The sequence below is a fragment of the Sphaerodactylus townsendi genome, linkage group LG08 (genome assembly GCF_021028975.2).
Source record: "Sphaerodactylus townsendi isolate TG3544 linkage group LG08, MPM_Stown_v2.3, whole genome shotgun sequence".
NCBI lineage: Eukaryota > Metazoa > Chordata > Lepidosauria > Squamata > Sphaerodactylidae > Sphaerodactylus > Sphaerodactylus townsendi.
The window spans coordinates 57,259,604-57,272,868 of record NC_059432.1 but is presented as its reverse complement, the minus strand read 5'-3'; positions in this window follow the sequence as shown (position 1 = coordinate 57,272,868).

Below are 13,265 nucleotides of genomic sequence, written 5' to 3'. Positions count from 1 at the left end.
CCTTTCCCTCTCACAACAAACACCCTGTGAGGTGGGTGGGGCTGAGAGAGCTCCGAAAAGCTGTGACTAGCTCAAGGTCACCCAGCTGGCATGTGTGGGAGTGCACAGGCTAATCTGAATTCCCCAGATAAGCCTCCACAGCTCAAGTGGCAGAGCTGGGAATCAAACCCGGTTCCTCCACATTAGAATACACCTGCTCTTAACCACTACGCCACATTGAAAGTGATGCTGTTTCAGGCTGGGGGATAATCCACCCCAAAACAGCATCACTTTCAATGTTGTTTGACTGGGGACCCCAGATTCTCCCTTTAAGGTGGATTTAAAAGGAGAATTTGGGCTCTCTAGTTTAAACACCATTGAAAGTGATGCTGTTTGGGGGTGGATTCCAGAATCACAGAGGCTGCCTGGGGGGGGGGGCACGGGACGCAAAAATCAGATTTTGCATCGGGTTCCATTTTACCTCTATGCCTCTGCCCAGAGGGGAGGGCAGAAGGAACTGCCAGCTGCCAGCTGGGAGCCCAGCTGGTGGGGGACAGGGGAGGGAAGGGCGGGGGAGTCTGCCATCCCTGGCCTTGGAGAGCTGCTTTTATAAGTGCTAGGCCAGGGGCGGGGCTTGGGGAGGCGTGGCCATGCCCTAGGGGCAGGTGGGGGTGGCCCCACCCCCGAACCCCCCCATAAAAAATCTATACCTACGTCCCTGATGCAGACCTCTACAAGCCTTTGCACATGTGAAGCAAGACAGAATAATTGCAACAAAGGCAGAATGCCTTCCAAGGATGGCATTGGGACACTGTAGTTACTGGTACGTCACAAGGTGATCAGAAGAAAGCCCACAAGAAAAATGCCCACAGAAAACAAGCCCACTGTCATGAATGCCCACAGGAAAAATGCCCATATGGAAAAATGTCCACACAATTTTGAAAAGGCTTGTATGACTGCAGCGAGGATGGCCTTTCTACACGCTGAGATCAAAGGGTGTTATTTTCATCTGTGTCAGTCTCAACAGGAAAATAAAAAATGCTAGCTTGAAGACTGAATATAAAACTAATATCAACATTAAAATTACACTGAAGTCTCTTGCTGCATCAGCTTTTGTCTCAATCTAAGATATAAGTTTTCTGCTCCATTTCCGGAAAAAGACAGCTATAATGAGGTGATCTTTTCTACCTCATTGGGGGTGCAGTTAGTAGAGATCCTCAGTTTCCTATAAGAATATGAAATCATCATGATGCAGCCCTGGAACAGTCACCCAAAACTACAAACTGTTGTGGGGAAGTTCACGATGCTCTTATGGCCTCATCCAAGGGGAAGGGGGGGGGGGGGAGAAAATCTGCTGGTGGAATTAGTGTGGGGCCACACTGGTTGATTTGCCTTCTCCAGGGCACTTGCACCAGTAGAGGGGCAGATCCGCCGGTGGCTGGCTGCCGAAGCCTCCCTGGCAGTGGGTCATGAATATCACACCTGTGTCCCTGCACCCCCACCACCATCTGCAGGATAGAGAGGCAATCCGGGGTGTGGCTGGGGAGGGGCCACCACTAGTCAGCTTCCTTCCTCTGGTCATCACCCCTATTGCGCCAGTGGATGTGGCTTTGGACTTACCCCACTTTTTCATAAGTCCATTAAGTCCAGTGAAGGCTTTCCTGTGGTGGGGAGGCTTTTGTGCAAGGGCAGTGGGATGGCTGTGGCGTCGCATTCAGGTGGGGCCTTTTGGATGAGGCTGCCCATTCCCTATTCCACTGCAGTCATCCCAGCACGTGATATCTATTTGATGGACTGTAGAGGGACCTGGCTTGCCACAGACTAACACTGGCGAATGCACAGGCTGATTGCCTCAAGGTGGAAAAGAGGAAATATGAGGTACTGCATGACATGGTTGCCACTTCTGTGTAGCAATAACAGCAGGTGGAAGACAAACTTAATTGCATAAGGAGAATGGCTAATTTGCAATAAAGAATTAAATTTCTTCATGTACACAATGGTGATTGTTGCAACTTGGTAGTTTTTATTTGATGTAGTTCATTTATCTCTGTTCTCTCCTTTCTTTCTTTTTTAGAAGTTCTGATATGTCTTTAATGAAATTTCTGTGGCTGGAAATAGTTGGAATATGTCTCAATTTCAAGACAAAAACAAAATATGCAAATAATATGTTCTACTATGCTGAATATGCAAATTCCTTTATGAGCTTAAATATTACAGGTGTCAAAGTGCAAATCTGTTTCTCAGTATTTTGGTTTATTGACAAAAGGGGCTATGATTTAGAATAGCACATTGGACTTGCCATGAAAGTGTCTTCTTTTCAATGACGCAAAATCATCCAAAATGGTTAGGTCACATACCCAGTAGTTCAGGCAAGACTATGCTAATTTGTGTAGCCTCTCCTGGAGTAGGGAACAGGGCTGGATTCTCCAGTTTGGATAGCCCTGCCTGTTCAGTCAGTAGCTACTCCCCTTAACTCTGTGGGTTAGCCCAATGAGCACTTCCACTGAAAAAATCTACTTAAAAGATTTTCAATACCTCTATGTTGAAAGAAGAAAAGTCCTGCAGAAAGAACCCAGTGGTCCAACCCCTAAAAAAAGGACTATAAGGACAGAGTCTACAAACAGGAGAGGGGACATCAAAAGGCCCACCGGAACTAGTAAGGACTAGGCATCCAGAACCTCTTGATCCCAAGCTTCCAGGGATCCCTAGCACAGGGACTACAGGGAATGTCCACTGATGTTCCTAGGTCCTGCAGTTAGCTGCTCCCAAGAAGAAGCAATTAGCAGCTTGGAGGCATACCACCCCCCTCAAGCTGCTGTCCTCTCCTTTCTCATTATTTGTAATTTTTTCCTAATTTAATAATTGTTGTATTAATTATTAGGGTTAGCTATTTATTGTTTTAGGGTTAGGTGATGCTTTGTCCCGGTCACTGGGTCTTTTGTTTATATTATATTGTTTATATTATATCATATATTTTTATAATTTCTATTATTTTAATTATATTTTATCGGTGAATGCATTCTTCTGTGTAGGCAGTGTTCTGTTTGACCATTTTTACTGTGTGGGCATTTTTACTGTGGGCATTCATGACTGCAGGCTTTTTTTCTGTGTGTTTTTCCTGTAGTTTTTTTTTCATGGAACCATGTCACAATAGCATGGAGAACACTAAACTTGAGTAAGGTCTTAGCACCTAGCACAGTATTCATGTTGGGTTCATTGTGTTGTGTCCTTTGTAGGCACTTCTGGTTAAAAGCATGACCATCAGAGGGAGTGTTGGGGGCAGGGACGTGAGGGTCAGGCAACATAATTGCCATTGCCGATATCACTATGTCAATTCCAAGGAAAATCCAGAAGTGATGTAGGATAGTATTGTTGAAGGCTTTTATGATTGGAACCGACTGGCTATTGTGGTTTTTCTGGGCTGTGTCACTGTGGTCTGGTAGTTTTTACTCCTAACGTTTCACCTGCATCTATGGCTGGCATCTTCAGAGACATGTCATGGTGAGATGTGTTTCTCTCCATGGCACAATGTGGAGTGATGTGTCCTGGGCTATATATTTTGTCTGCCTCACAGGAGAGTGAGGCACATTTGCATTCGGCTGGGTGGAATTCATTTATAGTTGCATTTGCTGTTTACAATTACCATTTTTTGTGTATCCAATCAACTCTCTTTAACCACAACATAACATGAATTCAAATTAAACTTGCAGATTCTGGGTTGACTTTTCTATCTCATATGAATAGTTCTGAATTTCAGATCTGAAATACAAAAAATAACATTTCCTAAAATGGCTTAATAGAAAATGTAGAGAATGTTGCCTGCAATTGTAGTGTTAAGTAAGTAATGCCAGACCCCAGGTGGGCAATAAAAAGTGTCTGTGCTACTAAGCATGAAAGAACCGACACAGTTCCACTGACTAAATCCAGCTGTGAAGGGCAGCTGGTTTTCTGGCCTTCAGCAGGGTGCGGACAGAGAGAGATGCTTTGGCAAATTGATCAGGGGCCACTCCCAGGGAAGTGGGAAGACAGAAGATGTGCTGTTCTGCCAGCTACAGCAGGCATGAAGTGGGCTTCTCTGACAGTTCTGGTTAGTCCAGCCAGCATGGAAGAACCCTTGTTTTATTTTTGTTTCTTGAGATGACTTGGAAAAGTGGGTTGTTAAGATGACTCGAAGAAGTGGGTTGTTAAGTGGAGAAAGACAGGCAAGAAATAAAAGCTGTGCTATGAGAAAGTGTGAAAGAAACAAGGACATGGTGAAGTTTTTGAAAGAAACATTTGGTGCATTTGGATTCTATAAAAAGGAACAAATGGGAGATCTCTGGGGGCCTTTTTGTCTCAGGGTGCCAATGCCAAATCTTCCACTGCAAACATTTCCAATTCCATTCTTCTCTGTTCACTTCACACTCCTTTCTCTAGTTCCTGTGACTCCCCCTCCCTGTCCAAAGAAGGATCCCTTCTAATAGAAATTCCTTCGGCAGGCTTGGAAAGTTGGAGGCAAAGAAGAAAGGAATGGGGTCAAAAGAAAAGGCAACAGTGTGTGAGTAAAGGGCCCCCGTGTGCAGTGACAGCAAGGGGCTTTCAAGGCAAATGAAAAGTAGAGGTGGTTTGCCGTTGCCTTCCTTTGCAGTCATCCTTAGCAGTCTCCCAAGTACTGGCCCTGCTTATCAGCTGAGATCTGATGAGAAAGGGTATTTGCAGGGTGTCATTTTTTTTTCAAAAAAGCCCTGTTTTGCAGAGCCCTCTGCAGGTATGGTTTTGAATCCATAAAATATTGCTACAAATCCCATGTCAGTAAAATGACTCCATGACACTAAGAAGGTAGTTATGACCACTAGAATTGATGGCGTTTTAAAAGTGTTAATTACTTAGCAAAAGAAAAAGTGCATTCATGATTACTGGCTGTGATAACTGGGAATGAAATGTGCATTTTGAAATGAAAATCTTTCCATTTAGCAGAATTGTAGACAAAAATAGTGATGACTCTTCTGATTAGTGATTATGCTCTCATCACAGGTTTCCTATGGGCATCTGTTTGGCCATTGTTGTGACTGTATGCTGAACAACAGGGACCTTGAGCTGATCAATCGAGAGCTATCTAAATGAGAAAGAATCTTTTTACTTCTAACAGACCCGTTTGCATAATGTATTAGGTTGAGTCAACCCATTTATTTTTCAGCAGATGATGGGCATGTAGGGATCGACATTTTCAGCATGCAGCCTTGCGCAATTGTGTTGCGCTCTACAAAAGGTACTTAATGCTTACCCATGTCAAGAGTCTTCCTGGCTCAGTTTGAAAATGGAATAATCTTTCCACTTCAAGAAAAGGTATCAAAGGTATCAAAACTAAACAAGGTAGCCTGCATTGTTATTCCAATCCCTGTACTTTTGATTAAATGATTAGTTTTATCTAAAGGAGCACAGGCTGACAACCTTTTGTGTATGAATCCAACAATAATATCTGTAAGTGATTAGAAGCCATGTGATTAGAAGTGATTAGAAGCCATTAGAATGGTGATATATTTTAGAACAGTGGTCTTATAGGGTGGCCAGCTTTGAGTTAGGAAATACCTGGAAATTTTAGGGATTGAGTCAGCAGATGATGGGGTTTGTGGAGGGGAGGGACCTCAGCAGGGTGTAATGCTATAGAGTTCTCCTTCCAAAGCAGCCATTTTATCTAGGGGAGCTGATCTTGGTCATCTGAACATCAACTGTAATGGTGAGAGATCTCCAGGAGTCACCTGGACGTTTGGCAACTCTAGCCTTCAACCTTTTCAGATGCACTGTGTTGGAACCATATGACTGGAAATTATGTGACATCAGACCATATAACAGGATGTGGGCAGCAGAGGTATGACCACAATGGCTTCAGGGTTAGAACTGTGGGCAGCAAACCAAGGCAGGAAACACCAGCTGAGCCCCAGGAGATATAACACTGTAACTTCATATGCTATTCCTCTCAGGTTTTTTAAAACATTTTATTTTCAATTCTCACACCATATAAGATCTTCAGTAAAGAGAAAGGAAACTTTGTTTCTTAGAAAATTTTGCATACTGTGCCAAAAGAAACCACAGTCGTATTTTAAAAGCAACAGTGGAATGGAATGTTGAGGTATGCTTTATACCAGGGGTAGGGAACCTGCGGCTCTCCGGTTGTTCAGGAACTACAATTCCCATCAGCCTCTGTCAGCATGGCCAATTGGCCATGCTGGTAGGGGCTGATGGGAATTGTAGTTCCTGAACATCTGGAGAGCCGCAGGTTCCCTACCCCTGCTTTATACAGAGCTGCTAGCCTGGCCATGTTCACTTTATTTCCTATTATTCAATTTAGCTATATTGGTACATGTGGGGTGTTTTTTTGTGTTGGTTTTAATATTACTATGTTTGTGTATGAGGAGATTGTGAAGGCCTATGACCAAGACAATAAACTGACTACTACTCCTATTATTTAATATAAAACATTTAAATGCCTTTTTTCTACCTATTGAGGGTCCCCAAGGCAACAAGAATTAGAACAAAAAGGTAAAACATTCCAGACATTAAAAAGCATTTAAAATATAATTGCATATACTAATTAAAATAATTAAATAAAAATAACATAAACACATAAAATATAAATGCAATAATTTATAAAAATGCAGAGTTAGTAATCAGAGTTAGTAAGGGAACACAAAACTAAAAGGTTTTTACCCTCTGGGGGAAGACGGTAACAGAGGGAAAGACAAAAACCAAGACGGCCCTATTTTGGGTTGCCACAATGCTAGCTTCTATTAGTGGGGACCTCCAAAGATGACTGAAGTGGTCAAACTAGGTTCACATGGGAGTAGGCAATTCTTCAGTTATGCTGGCCCTAAGCTGAATGGACTGTAACAGACCAGGTGCTCGGGAGCAGGAACAGCAGAAGGCCATTGCTTTCACATCCTGCATGTGAGCTCCCAAAGGCACCTGGTGAGCCACTGCAAGTAGTAGAGAGCTGGTCTAGATGGACTCTGGTCTGATCCAGCTGGCTTGTTCTTATGTTCTTATGACTTTTAAGATCAATACCAACATCACAAATTGGGGCCAGAAGCAAGCTGGGAGCTAGTATTGATGGAGCAAGAATGTAGAGATGTACTCCCCATGACCCAGAATTTTGGACACTATACACTGTACCAATTGTAGCTTCTAGAGAGTTTTCAAGGGCAGCCTCATGTATAGTGCATTGCAGTAATATAACTCAGTTGTTATTAGGGCATACCCAGTGGTGGGATCCAAAAATTTTAGTAACAGGTTCCCATGGTGGTGGGATTCAAACAGTGGCGTAGCACCAATGGGGCTGGGTGGAGCACGACAGTGGCGTCGCCAGGCATTCCGGGGGCAGGGCATTAATAATTTCTCTGTTACTGTAAAAAACTCTTACTGTATCTTTCTGTCCATAATTTAAACTCATTATAGCAAGTCCTATCGTCTACTGCCAACAGAAACAACTACTTCTCCTCTAATTGACTGCCTGTCAAATACTTAATACTTTCAAATACTTAATTTTGTTTCTAGAAATCAAAAGAAGGATACTTTCCTTAAACAAGGAACTTTACCATATTTCTAAAACATGTTTTTAAAACAGCCCAACAGGGAGAATTATCCCGTTTTCTACCTTCACTAACCAGCCACATAGGAAACAACAGGACTTTATGATTTTTGGACCTAATGGAATTTCTAACGGAAAAGCAGACCCAATTAGTAACCCCCTCTCGGCACACACAAATAATTAGTAACCCACTCTCGGGAACTGGTGAGAACCTGCTGGATCCCATCTCTGGGCATGCCTCACAGGAGCAAGAGGTTTCCTGCCCAGGAGTGGCTGCATCTGGCTTCCCAGCCAAAGTTAGCAAAATGCACCCCTGGCTACCCTGCCTGTATTCAGCAGAAGTCCCAGGTCCAACAGCACCACCAGCTACAAACCTGATATTTTAGGGGGAGTGAAGCCCATCCAGAATGAGAGATATCCCCATTCCCAGGTCAGACCTTCCCACCACCAGTAGCATCTCCATTATATCAGGATTAAGTTTCAGTTTCATCCATCCCAAAAATGCCTCATGGTTCCACAGCCTCCCTGCAATATACTAGATGTCCACAATAGAGCTGAGTATAATCTTCAGCCTAGTTTACGGCACTAGCATCTCATATTTCAATGTTCCAACAATTTTAAGGGAATATTTTCTGTATTTTAAAATATTTATTTACCTAAAAATATAAAGTGAAACTTATATGGGCACACGTGGTCAAGAGGCAATGTGTTATACAAATGGAACTAAGAGTGGCCACTCTTTTTACCCGAGTAAACAGCTCAAGTATGCTACCCAAGACTTGGTTGTCTGAGACTGTGTTTCCCATTCATAAAAAAGGAAGCCATTCAGAGCCTGTCAACTTCTGCCCCACCAGCCTTCTCTCAGTGATAGGAAAGATTTATGCTAAATTGTTACTGAAGAAACTTCAGTAGTGGGGGCTGGTGTAGTGGGGGCTGGTGTAGTGGGGGCTGAACAAATAGGCTTTCGTAAGGGGAAATCTCCTCTAGACCACGCTTTGGTGCTATTACACCTAGCCAGTAAATACTCAATCAATGCAGATAACAAACTCTACACTGCCTTTATTGATTTAAAGGCTGTCTTTGACTCTGTGCCGAGAGTACTTCTCTGGGCAAAACTGGCTGCCCTCAACATTGATGCCAGACTCCTGTTCTTAATTAGGCAACTGCACACAAATACCAGTTATCGGATCAAGTGTTCCCACAAAGGCCTTTTGGCCGACAGTATTTCAATTTCCAAAGGGGTCAAACAGGGCTTCGTCCTGGCCACCACTCTTTTCAATCTTTTTTTAAGTGACCTCCCCTCTGCTCTCTCAGCAGTGAACAGCCATGCCCCAAAACTGGGTACATCCCATGTATCAATTCTGCTCTATGCAGATGATGCTATCCTTCTCTCTCGATCCAGAGTTGGCCTCAGACGCTTAATGAAGTGCTGTGTGGATTACTGTGAATCCAACAGACTGACAATTAATTATGAAAAAAACAAGGTTTTGGTCTTCTCTAGGCGCTTTAAGAAGCTCACATGGGCAATGAATAGCACCCAAATTGAACAGGTTGAGTGCTACAAGTACCTCGGTCTCTCATTCACCTATAACCTTTCATGGGCAACCCATAGGAAGGCAGCTCTCCTAGCTACATCTAACAGTATGTCAGCATTCCTATGTTTCTTCTACAGCTGTGGCCATTCCTTTATCCCTCCTGCCCTCAAATTTTTCAATGCCAAAGTCGCCTCGAGATCCTTCTCTCTGTATGATAGTGGCAGACTTTCTCCTGGAAATTACTAAATGCCAGCAGATTTCCTTCCACTTAACATTTATTTCCTGATTTGTATATGTTTGAAATCAGTTTTTTACTATTGTTGTACTGTTGTCTATGCCAATAAAGGCTTGTTACTGCTAAAATGGAACTAAGGACACACTTTCAGGGAGACTGCCCTGCTTTAACTGGGAAACCTCAGATGGAAAATAAAATCGGGCAGATAGATGGGGCGGGACTTAGTTGACAGTATGGTCCATTGTACACAGAACAAATAAGATATCTGGGGGACTTTAAAAGACGCAGCTTCTGGTGTGCTCTTCGAAAAGAAAAAAATAGGAAAACTATATATTGCAGGAATCATCGGGACCAGCTGAGTACAACTGTGTACTCTTTGGGCAGAAAAGATGCCCAGGATCGGAGCCTACAGAGTAAACATCCTGGGGCAACTTTTAGCAAATGGCAGCAGGGAGAATCCCTTCAGATACACACAAAATGTTGGGAGCAAGCTGAAGGTGAAACTGACCATAGAGGACAATGGTTGGGCGGGAAATAGTCTCTTTTCCCCACTGATGCCTTTGCTGTCTGGAAAGCACACCAGAAACCCCCTCTTTTTAAAGAAGTCCCACAGACATCTTATTTTAGATGTGCAAAGTGAAAAGAGGTAGTCAGTCACCTCTTTTTAAATATCCCAGAGATGTCTTTTTTTGCTGTGTGGAACAGACCATGGTTCCACTGACATAAAACTACATGGGGGGGGGGGGGTGAATTAACACCATCAGGAAATTAGAATAGCTGAGGTTCAGAAAATATTGACATTTTCTTATGTAACACATTAAAATATTAAGCAGTAGGTAAAAAAGGAAAAAAAGCAGGAAAGCTGGAAGAATGTTTGTTTTTTGAACTGTATGAAACAACTCGGAGTCAATTAAGTGTTTTATATATTTTGTAGGGAACACAATTGAGTTAAGAGATAGCTAGAGATATTATCACATTTTCATTGACAGGGAGAAGTAATTTCCTGCAAGGGAACAAGGGAGTGATCAAAAGATTTAGAAGAAATATCTAATGGTCAGACTGAAGTAAAATCTTACAATTTGCAGCAAATTATGTTTACATGATAAGAGTGGAAGTCTCTTTTCCGCTAACCTTTCAGAAGCAAGAACATGAGCTAAAGGAGCAGCAGTGGCGTAGTGGCTAAGATCAGGTGCACGCTGATCTGGAGGAACTGGGTTTGATTCCCAGCTCTGCCGCTTGAGTTGTGGAGGCTTATCTGGGGAATTCAGATTAGCCTGCACACTTCCACACATGCCAGCTGGGTGACCTTGGGGTAGTCACAGCTTTCCGGAGCTCTCTCAGCCCCACTCACCTCACAGGGTGTTTGTTGTGAGGGGGGAAGGGAAAGGAGATTGTCAGCCCCTTTGAGTCTCCTACAGAAGAGAAAGGGGGGAGATAAATCCAAACTCCTCCTCCTCCTCCTCCTCTTCTTCTTCCTCCTCCTCTTCTTCTAAAGGATGCTGATTAATGTTGGCAACAGAGTCAGGCAAAGAACAGGCTAAATTCATCCTGGCCTTCCACTGGTAGAATCACTGGAAATTCTCCCTGCAACAATACAACATCCTTTTCATGCCCTTATCACCCTTATAATATCTCCTTGGTGTAGTTATGCACCAAAATTATGGGAAACGTAGTAGTCACAAGTTTCTTTACTTTTCAGATATGGAGAACCATCAAAACATGTGACTATACAATAGACTCTGGGTTTTATTTTGAAGACTATCTCTAGTTTCTGAAACATTTCATTTCAGATCATTTTTGTGTCTTTATCACAGATTAATGACCAAGGCTCAGTGTTACCTATTCTTGAACACACAGATTTTCTTCCCGTCCCACAATTCCTCATGGGTTAACCTTGTGTAATGATAGGATTCAATTTTGCTATCAGAAAGAATGCATTGCAGAACCATGACAAATTGAGGGGGGGGACTAGAAATTTTCCCTTTATTCATACCTGTCATTCTAGAATTCTACAAACTGTATAGGAGAGCAGCCCGATTTCCTTATCTATATATCTAATTTCTACCTTTGTCCCCAGCATTCACCCCAAACAAATGTTTTTTTCAAACTTGGGGTACTCCCAACAAAACAAAAACAAAAACCAAGGGGTTTAAATTGTCCCTAAAAAAAAAAAAAGCAATGCTACTACTGTTGGGGTGAGAAGGATGCCACAGCCACTCCAGGCCCAGGAACAGTGGAGGAGCACACTGTCAACTGCTATAGGACCAACTGAGCTGGAGTAGTAGTTGTTCTGGGCTTGGGTGAGCTGGAAGAACTCTGGGCCCAGGTGTGCCAGAGGACTAAAAGCTGCTCTGGGCCCAATTGTGCCAGAGGACTGAGAGGAGCCCACTAAAAGAAGGACTGTGGGGAAGGGCCTTGGTGGGTGATCCTCGAGCCATTCTAACTGAGCCTGCCAAGAGAAGGACTCTGAGGGGGGAGGCCTCGGCAGGCAGGTCCAGAGCTGGTCCAGGCGAGGCCACAAAGAGAAGAATTGGGGCCCCCCCTCAAAGGTGAGCTGTCAACATGGAATAAAAGCAGATGGCAGGACTTGGAGCCACAATGGGGGAGGAGACAGGATCCCCTCATGGGTTTTATGGGGCCCTATTTGTCTATATATCTAATTCCTACATGTCTCCCCTGCCTGAGGATACTTAAATTAGGGGGTACAGGAGCAGAGGTTTTCCACAGACTTGGGGGACCCTGAGGGTATGCACAAAAATGAAAAATCTGAAGGACTGAAGAATTACAGAGATGGAATAAACAATAGAGTCCCTCCTTGCACACATGCACACGCACACACCCATTTTCCCATCCAGAATTCTTTAACCTTAAGAAGGCCAATTTTTATCACTTCCTTTCCCCCTTTAACTGATGCCCCGTTGCTCTCAAGATTCTGCACCTCCAGGAACAAATCCAGCCTCCCTGGGCCACTAAGATGGGTTTTGCCTTTTTATAATTGCAATGTTGCCCACCAGAGGAGTCCTATTGTATGTTTAAGTCCTTGATTTGCTTATTGGTGGTTTCAATTTGCTGGTTCCAATTGTCACATACATCCACTTCCCTATTAAATACAGGGTCTGTGAGGAATAATTTTGAAATCCCCCATCCTACTTCTAGGGTTTTGTAACGATTCAACGATTTAACGATTCAATGCCGCTATGGTAAAACATGTTCTACATACACATCTGTTCTACCAGGGTCTATGGAAATGATCCAGCTGATATAGGTCCTGGGCAATTATTCTGTTCCAGAGTCTTATTCCACACTCCCCATAGAAAGAAGATCCTTTTTATCACTTGCCGTCACAGGAGCAAATAAATGTCTATGGATTGTTGTTTGTTTTTTAGTTCTGCCATCCAAAAACATTTGCTCAAAAGCTTTGGCCAAGTGAGTACTATGAGCACCAACTTTATTTTTTAAAAATGTTTTACTTTATGAGTGACTAAGGCCCTCAATAAAAGATTGAAGAAAAATACAGTGATCGAAAGGAAGTCTACTGAGCAAAGGATAAAATTAAAAGGTGCTCACTGCAATCCTCTTTCTCTGCGACAACTTCTCTCTCTGTGATGTTCCTTAAGAGACAGTTACCAAGTTTGTTTCCATCATTTTGTGCTGGTTCTCTCCAGCCAAATCAACTCATCAAGCTAGATGATTCATCCTACCAAGCTGATTTATCCCAACAGTATGAAACTGGACTTGGATGTCCCTGTCATACATCCATTTAAGTCACTTTATAGTTCTATCCTCGGCAGAGTTACAGCCTTCCAAGCCCATTGACTTCAACAGACTAAGAAGCCATTAACTCTGTTTAGGATTGTGCTGATAGTGTACCAATGATTATGAGAATCTCTAGAAATAGCATGCCCGTGCAATATTGATCTCAGTATATAGAAGTTCGGCCATTTCAAGAGTT